We start from the raw sequence: 4,800 nt of genomic DNA on the forward strand, positions 1-4,800 counted from the left end.
TTACAAAAAGGATACAGTGACTATCATTCTCAATGAATGAAAAAGCTGAGAGCTTTTCCCCTAAGGTCAGGAACATGACAAGGATGCCCACTCTCATCACTGTTGTTCAACATAGTACTAGAAGTCCTAGCCTCAGCAGTCAGAAAACAAAGAGAAATAAAAGGCATTCAAATTGGCAAAGAAGAAGTCAAACTTCCACTCTTTGCAGAGGACATGATAATTTATGTGGAAAACCCAAAAGGCTCCACCTAAAAATTGCGAGGACTCATATAGGAATTCAGCAATGAGGTAGGACACAAAATCAATGTACAGAAATCAGTTGCATTTGAATACACTAACAATTAGAGAAAAGAAAGAGATATTAAGGAATTGATCCCATTTACAATTGCACCAAAAACTCTGCAATATATAGGAAAAACTTAACCAAAGAAGTAAAGGATCTATACTCCAAAAACTACAGAAAGCTTATGAAAGAAATGGAAAAAAAAAATTCCATGATCATGGATTGCAAGAATAAATATTGTTAAAATGTCTATGCTACTCAGAGTATCTACACATTAAGTGTAATCCCTGTCAAAATACCATCAACATTTTTCACAGAGCTGGAACAAATAATCCTAAAATTTGTATGGAAACAGAAAAGACCCAAATAGCCAGAGGAATGTTGAAAAAGAAAGCCAAAGCATCACAATGCCAGACTTCAAGCTCTATTACAAAGCTGTCATTAGCAAGACAGTGTTGTACTGGCACAAAAATAGACACAAAGATCAATGGAACAGAATACAAACCCCAGAAATGGACTCTCAACCCTATGGTCAACTAATCTTTGACAATGCAGGAAAGAAAGACAGATTCCCAATGGAAAAAGAACAGTCTCTCCAATGAATGGTGCTAGGAAGATTGGACAGCCACATGCAGAAGAATGAAACTGGACCATTGTTTTTTACACCATACATAAAAATAAACTCATAATGAATGAAATACTTTAATGTAAGACAAAAATCCGTCAAAATCCTAGAGGAGAACACAGACAACAACTTTTCGACCTTGGCCACAGCAACTTCTTGCTAGACATGTCTTCAGAGCAAGGGAAACAAAAGCAAAAATGACCTATTTTGGGGACTTCATTAAGATAAAAAGCTTCTGCATAGCAAAGGAAACAGTCAAAACTGAAAGGCAACCTTCAGAATGGGAGAACATATTTGCAAATGACATATCAGATAAAGGGCTAATAACCAAAATCTATGAAGAACTTATCAAACTCAACACCCAAAAAACAAATAATCCAGTCAAGAAGTGACCAAAAGACATGAAAAAACATTTCTCCATAAAAAGACATACAAATGGTAAACAGACACAAAACAATGCTCCACATCACTTGGCATCAGGGAAATACAAATCAAGACCACAATGAGATACCACCTCACACCAGTCAGAATGGTTAAAATTAAAAAGACAGGAAACAACAAATGTTGGTGAAGATGCGGAGAAAGGGGAACCCTTTTACACTGGGGGTGGGAATGCAAGCTGGAGCAGCCACTCTGGAAAACAGTATAGGGGTTCTTCAAAAAGTTAAAAATAGAGCTATCCTATGACCCAGCAACTACACCACTAGGTATTTAACCCAAAGATACAAATGTAGTGATCCGAAGCAGCACCTTCACCCCAATGTTCATAGCAGCAATGTCCTCAATAACTAAACTGTGGAAAGAGCTGAGATGTTCATCGACAGATGAACGGATAAAGAAGATGTGGTTCATATATACGATGGACTATGACTCAGCCATCAGAAAGGATGAATACTTACCATTTACATCAATGTGGATGGAACTGGAGGGTATTATGCTGAGTGAAATAAGTCAACCAGAGAAAGAAAAATAATCACATGGGTTTCACTCCTATGTGGAATATAAGAAACAGGGCAGAGGGCAGTAGGGGAAAGGAAGGAAAACAGAATGGGAAGTTACCAGAGAGGGAGAAAAGCCATGGCAGACTCTTAATTACAGGAAACAAACTGAGGGTTGCTGGAGGAGAAGTGGCTGGGGAGGTTGGGTGACTGGGTGATGGGCATTAAGGAGGGCACATGATATGATGAGTACTGGGTGTTACATGAAACAAATTACTGAACACTACATCTGAAACTAATGATGTACTGTAAGTTGGCTAATTAAATTTAAATGTAAAAGAACAGAGTTTGGCACATAATAAATGCTAAATCATTGGCTATTGTTTAAAAAAATGAGCTCAGTTTTAATCTGAAGAATTATAAGAGCACCACTCCCAAACTGGCATGTTGTCTTATTTCACTGAGTCAGTCAAGATGAGCATGTTAATTTACTTGAGAGGACATGTATTAATACAGTGCTTAATAATACAATTCAGCTATATTTGGATTGACATATATCATCAGCTAAAAACTGTGAAACTATAGCCTTTTATCCAATTCTCTGACCCCTATCTTGGATGATGGACCCCACAGAGAATATGCTGCTTACTCTAAACTCTCTTCCTCTAATTCTTAAAAAGAGACATTTAACCAATCAGTGACAAGGTATATAAGAAGTGCACAAAATAGGCACCAAAAGGGGTAGAGGTGAGAATTCATGGTTTCTGACTGGAGAAATCATCACAGCTCTCAGAGTATAAATCCTTTAGCTACATCTGGGAAGAAAAGCAGGTGTTTCGCAGAAGTCAGAGGCTTTTTGAAGAAAGAATTTGGTCTTGCGTGTTCACATGGTGGTGAGAGACCCAGGGAGTGGGAATCCGAATGCATTTTCACAAAGCAGAAGAAACTGTACTTTTAACTATTTAATTCTTCTGAACTGCCTTCAAGTTCTTCCCAGTCGACAGAGAAAATAATACACAAGAAGTATGATAATGAAGACACTAACTTACAATAAGATACAAAAATGAGAAAGTTGGATCATTTGGTCCTATCCATCCTTCAGGTCATGGAAACAAGATGAGATCTCTTATTTACTTATTGCCTAAAACCAAAAGTGATTCAGAAAATGATTCCCCTGTCTCCTCTCACACTAAGATATGTCAGGCAGTGCACTCTCAAAAGCTGGTCAAAGGTGGATTGGAAAAGAGGAAGCAGAACCAAAATGGAATCAAAGAGTCTCACCACACAATTTTTTAAAAACCATTTATTCCTTAAGGCATCCAGAAAAGGCAAAATTCCCAGCACATGTTTCTGCAGTTCCAAACATTCCTTTACATTTGTTTTCCATTTTTAGTGAAGGTATTCAAGATTAGGTTAGGTGGCAACTTGATCCTTTGAACACTCATCTGGAAACTTGTCTCTGAATTCTCTTCTTGATGGAGATTAAGTATCTTGGAACGAAGTTGAAACAAAGGCTAGACCTGGCGCCACGTTAAGACTTGTCTATAAGGTATGTGTTGTGTGGTTTACTTCATTCCGTGCCAAAATGCGATGTGCTTTAGTGCAGCTCATAAATGAAGCTCATGAGAAACATAAACGTGGTAAGTCTCCATTCAGTATTCCTGAGCAGCATGCCCCTGGTTAGCATGGCCCCGTGATTGTCACTGACTGCGTCCTACCTGTCAGTTCACTGAAAGCAATTTGATCAAAGCCGAGCTTGGCCCTGCAATTCTTTCAGCTGTTGAGCTGGTATATTCCTGTTAGAGGGAAGATTGCCTGAACTCCAAATAATGGACTTACAAAGAATGAGATGAAATATCCCTGCCATGGTAGGTTGACTACTAAGATTGCTAATGCTCTCGCCTCCTGGTATTTGTGCCCTCATGTAATCTCTTCCTCTTTTGTGCAGACTTGACCTAGTGACCTGATTCTAAGGACCTGAACATGGAAAAAGTGATGGGATGTCACTTCCAAGATTGGGTTTTAAGTCAGTGACTCCCCTTGCTGGCACTAGATTTTGCTAGCACATCCTCTCATTTTGACTTGCTTGCTTGTGCTGTGGAAGCAAGTTCACATATTTCAAGTTGCAAGTGGTCTCTGGCCAGTAGCCAGTGAGTAAATGAGGATCTTAGTTCAAAAGCCTACAAGGAATAGAATCCTGTCAACAGAATCCTCCACGCATGTGAATGAGTTTGGAGGCAGACCTTCAGTTACACATTGAAATGACCATGGCCCTGTGGGAGTCCCTGAGCCAGGGGCTCCAGCTAAGCCACACCCAGGTTCCAGGCCTAGAGAAACTGAGATCATTAATGGTGTTATTTCAAGCAGCTAAATTCTAAGCTAATTTGTTACACAGCTGTGTTATTTATCTGCTTATAGAAGTGGTAAGGCTCAGAAGTGGGAGTACAGAAATTGGAAAGAGGACAGGTATATATGTGTGTGTCTCTCTGAGTCACCAACCCTGATGGAATCTTTATGACAGATGTTTTCAGGATACTGTTTATAATCATTGCAAAACCTGGCAAGGGTGGTGTTATTCACATATTTCTGATAAAACTGAGGTTATGGCAGCTGAGTTCTTTGGCTCAGAGCCCATAGCTAGAAGGTGCCAGAGATGAGAGAAACAAAGTCTCTCTTACACTGAAGCTTTGATCCTTCCTCTGCCTTTACCATCATAGGTGGCAAGGGTGGGGTGGGGCTGAAGGTGGAAATCAGAATCACCTGGAGATCTTTTCAAAGCTGGTTATGGTGCTTTCCTTTCTGGAGGTTCAACACAGTTTGAAATAAATCATAGCACACAGTGGGGTTGTAGCAGAAGAGCATTGACCTTACAAGTTCAGCTACCCACCCCTGGCAGTTTGGGCCTATAACTAGAAAATTAAAATTCCACATTTCAACTACATTCTGACCGAGGA

This window comes from Mustela erminea, chromosome 1, assembly GCF_009829155.1.
Source record: "Mustela erminea isolate mMusErm1 chromosome 1, mMusErm1.Pri, whole genome shotgun sequence".
Lineage (NCBI taxonomy): Eukaryota > Metazoa > Chordata > Mammalia > Carnivora > Mustelidae > Mustela > Mustela erminea.